Here is a 14,775-nt window from a genome sequence, read left to right as displayed (position 1 = left end):
CATTGATAATAATAAAAAACATTATTAATAATTGAGTAACAATAATTACTGAGCAGCAAATCAGCATATTAGAATGATTTCTGAAGGATCATGTGACACTGAAGACTGGAGTAATGATCACAGGAATAGATTACATGTTAAAATATATTCAAATTGAAAACAGTTCAGTATCACAGTATCACTGTTTTTACAGTACTTTCGGTCAAATAAATGCTGCTCTGGTGAGCATGAGAGACTTAAAAAAAAAAAAAAAAAAAATTAAATCTTAATTATTCCAAACTTTTAACTGGTCAAGTAAATGCTCCAAAAGCAAGAAAGTCATGCAGTGTTGACACAACATGAGGGTGAGTAAATGATGACAGAATTTTCTTTGCTATCACGCTGTACCAGATGTTGCACCTTATTGAAGTGCTCTGCCATTGCTTTCTGAAGACGACCGAGACAGACATGGACATGATTTGAGCTTCTTATACAGCTTGATTGCAAATTAATCTTAACTTGTGCATGAAAATTCTCATAGGCAGAGGTGGTGGTGTTGTTGTCGAACACGGTTATTTTCTATAAGCATCATAATTAATTAATTTCGCCTGTACCGCTGAGACAGACACTAGTTCACTAACATTAGCGCATGCAGTCCAGGCTTACAAGACCTTAACACACCCGTACACATCACACATTTTCTTTTCTCACTCTGGTTATCGCTGACATTTCTCAAAATGTTCCCTTAAAGACGTGTTAGTCATTTGGCCCACACTGTTATTGAGGGGAAACAACTAAATGAAGCATCTCACAGACCTGTGCATTTGGAAAAGCAGCAGATTCTTTGTAAACGGCTTTAAAGAGAGTCCTTTACCATCACTGTACAATTACATTAAAAAACAAAAACTCAACCCTTTAATTATGGAACATATGCTTGAAATATGTTTTCACAGTGCGGTGAACAAGCAAAGACGGTATATATGAATAGCAGTGCCACAGATATGATTGTAAAATGTTGTATGAGTTTGCTGTGATTGAGTGGAAAGATTTGTTTTATTTTATCTCACTTCCACATTTCCTTCCATTGTTAAAGAGTCAGTGGCACAAAGATTATGTGTAAGTAAGCCATAAGCTTTTTGGCAGTGCAGCATTTGTGTGACCGTGTCGCATAGAATGATGATGATGATAATAATAATAATAATAATAAATTACATAATGGCACCAGCTTCTCACGAATAAAGAAAACACTTAAACAGTATGTAAATATATGAGTCTTTGCACAGTATGTTCATGTTGTATGTGATCTTACAGAAAAAAAAAATGGAATGGAAAAACATATAAATGCTTTACAATTCTTTGTCTCATTAACTATTTGCACTTATTTAAAGAAGTTTGTGTTCTGTGGCAAAATAGCCTTTCTCATGGTTTGGTTTGGCTAAAAAGCCAAGATATTGTACAATATGTACATGTGTTTTTATTCATATGCATATAAATATATGTCTATGTAATTTGCCTACACTTGTGTCTTTCTTGTGACTCTCTCAGTCGTTGATAAATCTTAAAGATTCATATACACACACACAATTATTTATGCGCAAAAAGTTATATATACAGTACAGAGTGTACAAAGAACATGAGACGTTGCTCCTTTTTTTTAATAACAGCGTAGCATTATGCCAAAATTCATTCTGTTCTTGATATTTATCATACGAGTTCAGGCTGATCAGGAATAAACGTGTTCCTCTAGCCCTTCTCTCTCTCAATCCTCCAGCTCTTTTCTCGAGATGAGGGGGTGGCGCGGTTATTTTGCAGGAAATGGTGGACAAGCGGACACAATATGTTTAACCACATGTTTAGTCCCCTCGATCTCTTCTCCCTTTCAGAGTCTCGCCTGGACAATCAACTCCAGGGTGCCAATTAAAATGATTGGCGGCTTTTCTTCACGGGAGTGGATGGATGGAGGGAATGGGGACTGGATGGGTGGCCTGGTGGTTTGGGTGTACGTAAAAAACACATATATATATATATATATATATGAAGAGTTCAGATGCAAAAGCCTCTAAATGCCATCTGAAATTTTCTTCTAGAATGATCATTTTTATCAAGCTCGTATATTTAATTTCAATAATTTCACTTAAATGGCAATTAATAGGTAATTTTCATTGCCATTTAAGTGAAATTACTGAACTTAAATATACGAGCTTCATAAAAATGATCATTCTAGGAGGAAATTTCAGATGGCATTTAGAGGTTTTTGCATCTGAACTCTTCATATATATATATATAGCAACAGTGTTCTTTAAGACAGGTTTCGTTCCAGGACCCAGATTTTATATTGGACATCAAGTGGCGACCCAACACCAGACCAAAACTGTTTGAAGTACACCCCTAAATAAAACAGACCTATGGTCCATTTTTGGTCATAACCCACCAGTTGAGAAACATCCCTTCATCTGGAGTGATGGCAATGCAATCCCTAAATTAGTATTGTATATATTTAACAAAATTGTATTGTATATATTGTAGGCATGTAGGGTTGAAATTTTGAACAATTTAAAGAAGAATACATATTATATTGTTATTCTTATCATAGGAACTGTTCTTCCAGAAATACAGATGGTCATTATTTACTCACCCCCCCCAAACTATTTTGTTCAGGCTTCTTCAAGCTGCTCTTTTCCAGACAACATTTCAAAGTAAGCGTGCCTTTACTGCTCCAAAAAAGACAAAAAATATCATCAAATTATATAAAAAAAAACATTAAAAGTTCTGTTAAATCAACTCCTAGAAGAAAAGGTTCTATATAGAACCTCAAAGGGTTCTGTCAGGCGCTGAGAACAGTTTAGGGGTCCCATCATGGGATCATTTTATGGATTTAGTTTTAATTAAATAAATTTTTAGTTCTAGTTCAATTTTATGAATTAAGCAGCTCATAAACATATTTTATCACTAGGAAAGAAAAAATGAAATAACCTGATAAAGTATTATGCAATCATTTCAGACATTTCTCCTTATATAGAACCTTTCTTAACGGGTTCTTAAAAATTCTATAAAGAACCCCAATGAACATTGTATTGTGGATGCCAAATATGTACTGTAAAAAACAAACAACATGATTTTACAGGCAAGTTTCAGTGTATAGACTAGACATTGTACAGTGTTTCTCTAACACAAAACATGAGAGCAACAAAGTAACACATCAAACTTAAATGATCTAAACAACATAAAATATAAAATAAATAAAATTCAGTCATATGATGTGTCAGGGATTTCTGGGAATGTTTTTTTACTGTTGTCCAATAGAATAGCTGTAAAAATTTAAAAAATGCAAATTATAATACATAATACATCCATTTATTATAATAATATTCAAAATATATTTTTGTATACAGCAATTTTCACAGTACTTTCCTATAAGCATCCCTTTGTTTTATTGAATAAAAACTTCCAAATACAGATTGTTACAGTAAATGATAAGGTAATTCTTTCTTTGTGCTTCCAAAAAAACATTTTTACAGTATTTTACAGTACATGTTTTTAACTGTACATAAGGTGGCATACAGTTTACCAGATAAAACAAACATCATACATTGCATACATTAAAATTAGAAATATATATCTTTTTTTCTGCTTTGTGTGAGCAACACAAACTATTTCAAACTGAAATGATTCCTCTAAAACTTGCTGTTCAGCTCTCAAATCTCATTCTCAATTCTGCATATTAAAAACCAACATGCCATATTCGTTCACAAGATCATTTTTCAACAAAAAAACAGGTTTGAACTGACATCAGGGAGAATCAATAAATGACAAAATCTTAATTTCTTCGGGTGAACTATACAACCCCTTTTAGAAAATGGCATAATACCACTGGACTTTCAAAATCTAGAGCATTTCAAAAGAAAAATGAAAGAGAACATACAAGTTTTTATCCATCCACACTCAATAGTACAGCTTAGCAACAATTCAAATGCCACCTTGGCAAAAAAAAAAAAAGTCCCATTAAAGCAACTCTGTCCATCAGCAACAGCAATATTTTCCTTTTCAGTGTAAAAGCCGTTTTGGCCTTCACGCCTTTAACCACGCATCACTGTACCACCGCCACCCTCCCTTTTCCTTTCTGATTCTTTTCTCTCTCTCTCTCTCTCTCTCTCTCTCTCTCTGCCCCCCTTTCTCTCCCCGTCTGCGCTCCCTAGACCCTGTTCAGTGACCCTGCAGGAGGTTTCGTCACTAATTAGGGTCGCTAATTGGGGGGCAACGGGGCCGGGGTCCTCTCCACACCTGCACCAGTCATGTGACCCATCGAGAGGTGCGCGGGGTCAAAGGTCATGTGGAGCGGGGGGGTCAGCTGCGAAGGTTCGGGATTAGCGAGAGAGGAGGGAGCGCTAAGGGTTAATTACAGGAAGACCCCTGGCCCGGCCGGCTCAGCAGAGCCCCCTAGCATGAGCCGATTTTTTCAGCTCAGAAAAGATGAAGGCTGCTTGTTTTGACAGACTTCACGCAAGCGCCTGACCCCGCCATGAAAGAGCGATACTGCATTCCACAGAAAAGAGAGGCGTGAAATGAAGGAGAGAATGATCAGACGATGCCTCGAATAAACCCCTAACCCTAAGTGTTAAACTTCAGGACATGACTTCTCCAGTATCGTGAATGAAATCTCTAATCGTGTGTTTTTGGCGCATGGGAAAAGATTTGCTGTAGCATTTCTAAGCAAGGTCTCATGGTGGATAATAAAATGAGCAAAGAGGAATGTGAACCATTTCTAAAGACCACAATATTCAATATCCATTGAAGTAATAGTGATGTAGCCTACGAAAAACCACTCAGAAACCTCATAAACTGCATAGCATAACAAGGGCTGGGTGATAAATTATATCATATCGCGATCGCAAATAAAACGTATGTCGATAACTCAATATGGATTACCCTACCAGTGTATTACACAAACGCGGCAACAACCAGTCAGTCTGCACGGAAACAAAGGTGAACCCGAACTTCAAAGCTGAGGAAATTATTGGAAAAAAGGTAACACAACGTCATTGTACATGGAAGAGGTTTGGGTTTCTTAAGCCTCGTTCAGACTGTCAGTCCAAATCCATTTTTTGTGCATATCCAAATTGAAATTCAATCAGTGTGAACGGCAAAAAAAAAAAAAAAACATTCCTGTGTGGTTTGAAATACTATTCAAATCGCATTTCTGGAAATTGAACCACATGTGAATGTAGATCGAAACTGATTTGTAAAAATCGCATTTCATGTAATTTTTTGACGTTCACACTTGCTAAATCTGATCAGATTTCAATCGGATATGCACAAAATCGGATTTGGACTGAAATGTCTGAACGTAGCCAATGTTTACATTCAATAATCAGATTCCAATCAGATACACAAATAATCGGATTTTGACTGATAGTGTGAATGTATCCTTATAAGTGACGAAGTGCAGATTATGGGCTGGGTCACATAGTTTTTGCAGTTACAAACTATGCGGTCAGTGGGGAAAAAAAACACAAGCTCTTGAGACTTGGTTTTAAAAAGTTGAAGTTCTTTTAACTTGAGTGCCGCACAAGATGCTGCGAAAGACGAGAGCGCAACGATCAAACATGTCCGCCTAATGCGTGTTTACATAGAAAAACACTGGAAAAGTAGCGTAGTGCAGTGCAAAAACACATTTCTTTTTAAATTGCTTTGAATGAATGATTCAACGACTTGCTAATAAAGACTTCACTTGTTTCATTACTCGATGAATCAGCGTTTTTGAACTCAATGATGTTACTTTCAAAAGGTGATTTGCTCCATTTTGTTCGCTAACGTACAACAGTGTTTATGTCTGAAATATTATTTTACACTTTTTACTCAAATTTCTACCTCTAAATCATTTCATAGATGTCAAATATTTGAGGTGTCAATCAACAAACAGACCATGCAGAGGATTGTGTACTTGTTTCCTTTTAAACTATGTTTAATGGCTCATTAAGACACATATGCATGTCTGGTCGGATTGAGTTTAAAGGTTTGGTCCACCGTGAGATGAGCACCTCTCCAAACTTGAAGCCCTTTCACAGAGAACGAGAACGAGAAACAAACGTTGGGGTTTGAGAACAGACAGCTGCTCTTTCAACAACCGAAATCTCCTGACAGCTGAAGAGAGAATGACGGCATTAAAACGAAGAGCACCTGGTGAAAAGACCAGGGGCGTCATTGTTTGTTCAGCAGGACTATAGAAACTAAAGCAGTTTCCTGATATTGGTGGCTCAATGGAGACAAAGTTTTTGGTGGCCCTTAACAAAGCAGTCTGCACTTTAATGAGTCTTTAACTAGGTACAATAAAAGCTTTGTTGAACTGTGTTCTTTGTTGAATAAAAAAAGTGTCTTTCTGCAAATGTTAACAAAAATGTGATGAATAAAGCGTTGATTGTCACTTTTTCTTTGAGAACAAATCAATTCCTCACCTTAATCCATCAATTTTTATGACCCAATGACCCCAATTTTCACTTGTAGTCCTGCTATAAAAGCCAAGGACGCTTTTTCTCCATCTGTGCGATCAAGACTCCTCCACAGAGACCATGAATTTGCTTTGTGTCCTCTAACATTTGTTCAAAAATCAATTAAATCTTGCATCCTTGTACTCTTTCCAGCTTATTTTGTACAGTGCAGTGTCATAAACTACTGAACCTGTTTCCCCTTACACAACATTACTTCCAAAGCTTTTCAGTGGTACTATGAACTAATCACTAATGGATCAAAGAGTTTTCTGTTAGTTAACTACAGAAAGAACGCATTCAAGTCTATCTGACACTCATCCATTTATCTTTATAACATCCATTTAAGTTAAACTTTCTAGCATGCTTGAAAGCTGATAGAACGAGAGACAGAATGACAGATAGAACGATAGAACTAGAACTATAGAAAGAGAGAGCATGTCAGATAGAACGATAGAACGACAGAACGACAGACAGAATGACAGATAGAACGATAGAACGAGACAGAATGACAGATAGAACTATAGAACGAGAGACAGAATGACAGATAGAACTATAGAACGAGAGACAGAATGACAGATAGAACTACAGAACGAGAGACAGAATGACAGATAGAACAATAGAACGAGAGACAGAATGACAGATAGAACTACAGAACGAGAGACAGAATGACAGATAGAACAATAGAACTATAGAACGAGAGACAGAATGACAGATAGAACTACAGAACGAGAGACAGAATGACAGATAGAACAATAGAACTATAGAACAACAGACAGAATGACAGATAGAACGATAGAACTATAGAACGAGAGACAGAATGACAGATAGAACTATAGAACGAGAGACAGAATGACAGATAGAACTACAGAACGAGAGACAGAATGACAGATAGAACAATAGAACTATAGAACGAGAGACAGAATGACAGATAGAACTACAGAACGAGAGACAGAATGACAGATAGAACGATAGAACTATAGAACAACAGACAGAATGACAGATAGAACGATAGAACTATAGAACGAGAGACAGAATGACAGATGAACTACAGAACGAGAGACAGAATGACAGATAGAACGATAGAACTATAGAACAACAGACAGAATGACAGATAGAACGATAGAACTATAGAACGAGAGACAGAATGACAGATGAACTACAGAACGACAGACAGAATAACAGATAGAACTATAGAACGAGAGACAGAATGACAGATAGAACTATAGAACAACAGAACAGAATGACAGATAGAACTATAGAGCGACAGACAGAATAACAGATAGAACTATAGAACGACAGACAGAATAACAGATAGAACTATAGAACGAGAGACAGAATGACAGATAGAACGATAGAACTATAGAACGAGAGACAGAATGACAGATGAACTACAGAACGAGAGACAGAATGACAGATAGAACAATAGAACGACAGACAGAATAACAGATAGAACTATAGAACAACAGACAGAATGACAGATAGAACGATAGAACTATAGAACGAGAGACAGAATGACAGATGAACTACAGAACGAGAGACAGAATGACAGATAGAACAATAGAACGACAGACAGAATAACAGATAGAACTATAGAACGAGAGACAGAATGACAGATAGAACTATAGAACAACAGAACAGAATGACAGATAGAACTATAGAGCGACAGACAGAATAACAGATAGAACTATAGAACGACAGACAGAATAACAGATAGAACTATAGAACGACAGACAGAATAACAGATAGAACTATAGAACGTCAGACAGAATGACAGATAGAACTATAGAACGACAGACAGAATGACAGATAGAACTATAGAACGTCAGACAGAATGACAGATAGAACTATAGAGCGACAGACAGAATAACAGATAGAACTATAGAACGTCAGACAGAATGACAGATAGAACGATAGAACGACAGACAGAATGACAGATAGAACGATAGAACGACAGACAGAATGACAGATAGAGCGATAGAACTAGAACTATAGAACAACAGACAGAATGACAGAACGATAGAACTATAGAATGACAGACAGAACGATAGAACTAGAACAACAGACAGAATGTCAGATAGAACGATAGAACTATAGAACGAGAGACAGAATGACAGATGAACTATAGAACGAGAGACAGAATGACAGATAGAACTATAGAACAACAGAACAGAATGACAGATAGAACTATAGAGCGACAGACAGAATAACAGATAGAACTATAGAACGAGAGACAGAATGACAGATAGAACGATAGAACGACAGACAGAATGACAGATAGAACTATAGAGCGACAGACAGAATAACAGATAGAACTATAGAACGAGAGACAGAATGACAGATAGAACGATAGAACGACAGACAGAATGACAGATAGAACGATAGAACGAGAGAACGAGAGACAGAATGACAGATGAACTATAGAACGAGAGACAGAATGACAGATAGAACGATAGAACAACAGACAGAATGTCAGATAGAACGATAGAACGAGAGAACGAGAGACAGAATGACAGATGAACTATAGAACGAGAGACAGAATGACAGATAGAACTATAGAACAACAGAACAGAATGACAGATAGAACTATAGAGCGACAGACAGAATAACAGATAGAACTATAGAACGAGAGACAGAATGACAGATAGAACGATAGAACGACAGACAGAATGACAGATAGAACGATAGAACGAGAGAACGAGAGACAGAATGACAGATGAACTATAGAACGAGAGACAGAATGACAGATAGAACGATAGAACAACAGACAGAATGTCAGATAGAACGATAGAACGAGAGAACGAGAGACAGAATGACAGATGAACTATAGAACGAGAGACAGAATGACAGATAGAACTATAGAACAACAGAACAGAATGACAGATAGAACTATAGAGCGACAGACAGAATAACAGATAGAACTATAGAACGAGAGACAGAATGACAGATAGAACGATAGAACGACAGACAGAATGACAGATAGAACGATAGAACTAGAACTATAGAACAACAGACAGAATGACAGAACGATAGAACTATAGAATGACAGACAGAACGATAGAACTAGAACTATAGAACAACAGACAGAATGTCAGATAGAACGATAGAACTATAGAATGACAGACAGAATGACAGAACTATAAAACGACAGATAGAACGACATACAGAGGACGACAGAACGACAGATAGATAGATATATAGATAGACAGAGAAACAGATTGACAGATAGAATGACAGTCAGATAGACAGAACGACAGACAAATGGAATGAACGACAGAACATATTTTAATAAATAGTTCATGACGACAGCTCGATAATGTGTCTGCGTTCAGAGAAACACCTCATATCTTCTCTCTACCTGACCATTGACCCACAGCTCATTCCCTGTGGCCTCATTAATAGCGAGAGGTCAAGCAGTTGCCCTGAAAAATGTTCAGGTCACGGCCACCCACCACACACACACACAGACACACACACACACACACACACACACACACACACACACACACACACAGCAATGCACAGACACGCCACCACTAAACCAGCTACAGAACGAGAGGTTGCATGAAACAGAATACACTGTATATGTGTGTAAGCGAGAGAGAGCTAGAGAAAGAGAAAGACAGGCATCAAGGCAAACGGCAGAAGGAGGGGGAGGCCGAGAGAAGCGCTTCTTTTGAACAAACGTGTGAACAAAAGCCTGCTCAAACTGTCGGGCCAGAGGCCTGGGGTGTTTACGGCTTCTGTATCTATAACCAACAAATCAAGGCTTCCCCCTCTCCGCCGCCCCCTCAGCCGCCTCTCTTTATTGGGAACGACAAATTAGAGCCCCGTCCATCTGGGTGTTAGCACCAATTACGAGAGGAAGCTGTCAGGCCAGATTAGACCCTGTAGAGAAGGCGGGCATATGAACGGCTTTTATCAGAGGGAAAAAAGAAGGACAAGTAGAGAAAAGTGTTGTGCAAATTTCAATTATTTCATCTTAGAATGGCTAAAACCAAAGCGAGTTTTTGATTTAGCTTGTCTGACATTAATTCGACCACTTGTTTTAGACATAAATCTGCATAATGTAATACCAGATAGCGATGCATGAAAAGAAAGTCAAACTAAGTAAATAGTACATTCAGAGAGACTCTCCATTTTATGCCATGTTGTTCCTTTTGCTAGCAATTTTCTGTTCCACAAATTATAATTTTTTTCTCCGCTGTCAACTGCACTGAAGCGCCCGTCATTAACTTTTTGCTCCGTAGGAATGCTTAAAGACCCGATGTAGCCCCCTCTCTTTCGCACTAATTTGCCAGGACCAGGTGTGCAGAGGCCTGGCGGAGGGGGCGTGCAGTGAACTAGAGGAAAGATTGCCAGAGTTTGGGGCTTTGAGGGAGGGAGGACAATGAAAGCCACACAATGGAGTCCGAAAATCATGCCAGAGAGCAGTGATGCGCATCCTTAGGCGGAGTTTGGGGAATGCCGTGCCCCCCCCCACAATGGGCCAGAGCCAAAATTGTTTCATCAGTATTTGAGCGTGTGAATAATAAAAAAAAAAATAACTTTGGTGCATCACATAATTGCCTGACATAATTCGTGCAAAGTACTTAGTTGTTGGGCAAGTTACTCTAAAAAAGTAAATCATTTCTTGCTACTAATTACATCTTCAACCGTGCAATTTAGATTACTTTACCAATTACTCTCTCTAAAAAGTATTGCATTATTTATTACCAATTACTCTCTAAATCCCATTTCATTAATCCCACGTATAAATGCTTGCATCATATTTTTGCTTCCACATCGGCACTTCAGGCTTACTCTGACACTCTGCATCTTCTTAACTAAAACTATAACCCCAAAACATTACTTGTAATACAATAAAATATAAAAAATATATATTTAATTTCAGCTAATTTCCAAGGCAACATTTCTCATTTTCATTTAGTTTTACTTGATGGACTGAAATAGCTCAAACTAAAACAAAAAACTAAATTACTATAACTGAATAAAAAATTTAAATAAAATAAAGAATAAAAATTAACATAGAATCTTAATAAAAACTATGTTGCAGCTATAAATAAAATATTTTTATTTTATTTTTAAAATGCATTATGACTAATAAAAGCTCACATTTTATATATATTACAATAATTTATGTTTTTATTTCTGCAATGTGATCAAATCTGACAGTTTCAAGTAAATAAATAAATCTAAAATTGAACTGCTTTTGTTTGAGGAAAAGAGAAGGACAACTAGGGAAAAGTGTGCAAATTTCACTGATACAAAATTAAAATGTGCACAAGAATCAACAATCAATTTCTGAACATATGACACTATACAATATATCAATACAGATTATCTGAACATAATGATACACTGTTTCACAACCCAGTGAGATGCACTCTAATTTAGGCAACACAGTTGTTCTCCCCGATGTAAGGTCTGTTAAAAAAGGCAAGCAGCAACATTGTATTACTTCATACGATAATTTTGTTATTGGCCAAATTCTAAGGCAAAATCACATCCTTTGTGGAAATAATGCAGTGCTATAACCTATGTGAAAAAATTATTGTGGAAGTATGTACATTCACATAAAAACTTTAAATACTGAAAACAAATATTGATAAAATAGGTACTCAATATCTGAGTGTTATTTCCATGCTTATTAGAGTAACGCATTTTTATCTTCAGATGTGGTGTATGAACGGACGCAGCGGGGGGGGATGTTGAACGGTGAGGCGGGGGAAGGTCTAATAGGCCCTAATTGAATTGGATGTGCAGCGCAGACAGAGACTGTGGAAGTAATCTGTAGTGCCACAGCAAATAAAGCGCGGCAGGACCAGAGTGTCCGCCTCATGTGACAGACTGTAACGTAGCCTGCGAGAGGGCAGCGGCCCCCTTTGTGCAAACCACAAAAAGAGGCAAGAAAGCTTGGCAGGCACTAACAGTTGAGAGCCGCCGCCCGGCCGCAGGGGGAAGGTGGGCTTCAGCACTGCAGAACCAGCGTGAAAAGTTGTAGAAGGCTGAGAGAAGAGAACATTTAGTTATGGTGCTGTTAGTAATATACTAAGCAAAAAAATTAATAAAAATCTTCCCACTTTCAGCTGCTTTTTTTTCCAGCAAATGTCATGTGTAAATATTAGGGGTGTAACAATATATATCGTGTCACAATATGTCGCAATACAAAACTGCAGCAATATGTATCGTGGATAGTTCACCCAAAATGAAAATTACTGTGTGAGACAAAAATCTAGTTTACAGAGTTTTAGTGTCTACATTAAACTACTATTTCTAAAGTTAAATAAAATGTATAATAATGCAATGGGGGAATATTTGTGGGTCCTGATAATGCCAAATGGCTTATGCTACCAGTAAATTGGCCTACATTATTTTAAATATATCTAGTCAGTGACAGAGTGCAAGCATATTCCTCTAAAATAATAATTCTGTATTTTCAGCTTCTGAATCATGAATATTGTTATTCTGGTGTCTCTATTGTCCTGTGCATTGGGTTATCAGCACCAAGCCTATTCATTTACACCCACAATGTAATATCAAATTTAGCATTTTAATCAACAGTACATTTTTTGTCAACCTTTTATGTCTTGGTGTATCGCAATAATATCGTATTGTGAGTTCAGTATCGTGATATGTATCGAATCGTGACAAGGGTATCATTACAGCTCTGGTAAATATTTAAATGAACATAAAAAGATTTAACAACTGAGATATAAATGGTTATGGACATATGGTTACAAGCGGTTTGGCACTGCGAGGTACTGGCTTAGGCGTCTTACGTTACGGACATCGCAGTTTATTGCTCTGTTCACATCTGCAGTCTTCATGCTCCTGCAGCAGGACTATTGCACGTTCACACGGGTGATCAGGGACCCAGAGTGAGTCACGATTATGTTCAGTTAGTTTCACTTTCATGGACTTTTAGTTCGTTCATCATGTGTTTCCTGTTTCCTTTGTTCTAGTTTTCCTGTCAGTCATCTGTTAACATGGATATTCATTTAATTAATCGCAGCTGATCATTACTGAGTTCGTTATCATTAGCCGCGTTTGCACCGCAGGAACTTTCCCCAGGAACTAGGGACCGGGTCTTAATGAAGTTCCGGGTAAAAAATTCCCCCTCAGAAAGAAAGTCCCTGCTTGCGAGGTAAGTAAGTAAGTAAGTAAGTAAAATTTATTTATACAGCGTCTTTCACAGACACAGTGGGTCACAAGGCGCTTTACAATAGACAATAAAACATAATAAAACACTTTGAAATCAATTGAAACAGATAAAAATTAACAACATCTACAACATAGATCACCCAAAGGCTAACTTAAACAAGTGAGTCTTCACTTGTCTCTTAAAATTGTCCACATTCTCAGCAAACCTAATACTGATCGGTAAAGCATTCCATAGACGAGGTGCGATAGCGGCAAAAGCTCTATCCCCACCTGTCTTTAGGCGAGTACGTGGCGTAGCTAGCAGATTTTGATTATTAGATCTGAGGGACCGGAGACGTGTATGAAAATGAATTAAATCCGCAAGATAAGAAGGGGCCTGGCCATATAAGGCTCGATATGTTATGGTGAGAATTTTGAATTGGATCCTGTAAGTTACAGGAAGCCAATGAAGGGAGCAGAGTATTGGGGTGATGTGGGTGCGCCTATTTGATCGGGTAAGTAACCTAGCAGCTGAATTTTGAATGGATTGTAGTCGATGAAGAACAGATTTGTTGAGTGAAGAAAAAAGTGAGTTACAGTAATCAATACGGGATGAAATAAAAGCATGAATGAGCATCTCCAGTTCCGACTGAGAAACCACAGACCTCAATTTACTAATATTACGTAAATGAAAAAAACAAGATTTGGTCAAAGATTTAATGTGGGTTTCAAAAGATAAGGATTTATCAAATATAATCCCAAGGTTCCTTAAACTAGGCCGCACAGCAGATGCCAAAGGTCCAATGTCCCGTATAATCAGAGGTATAGCGTTGTCTGGTGCTACAATTAAAACCTCAGTCTTATCTGGATTCAGCTGCAAAAAACTTTCGGCCATCCAGCTGTTTATGACATCTATACAATCTAAAAGCCTCGAAAGTTTGAATGACTCATTTCGCCGGAAGGTAAAGTGAAGCTGAATGTCATCTGCGTAAAAATGATAGGAAATGTTAAAATCTCGTATGATCTGACCCAGAGGCAACAAGTATAAAATAAACAATATTGGGCCCAACACAGAACCCTGTGGAACACCACAAAGCAGGGGTGACGAGGCAGATTTAAAATCACCAATAGATACGTCAAAACTTCTATCTGTAAGATATGAGCTAAACCA

This window comes from Rutilus rutilus, assembly GCF_951802725.1.
Source record: "Rutilus rutilus genome assembly, chromosome: 3".
Taxonomy (NCBI): Eukaryota; Metazoa; Chordata; class Actinopteri; order Cypriniformes; family Leuciscidae; genus Rutilus; species Rutilus rutilus.
Note: the sequence above shows the minus strand (reverse complement) of the source record.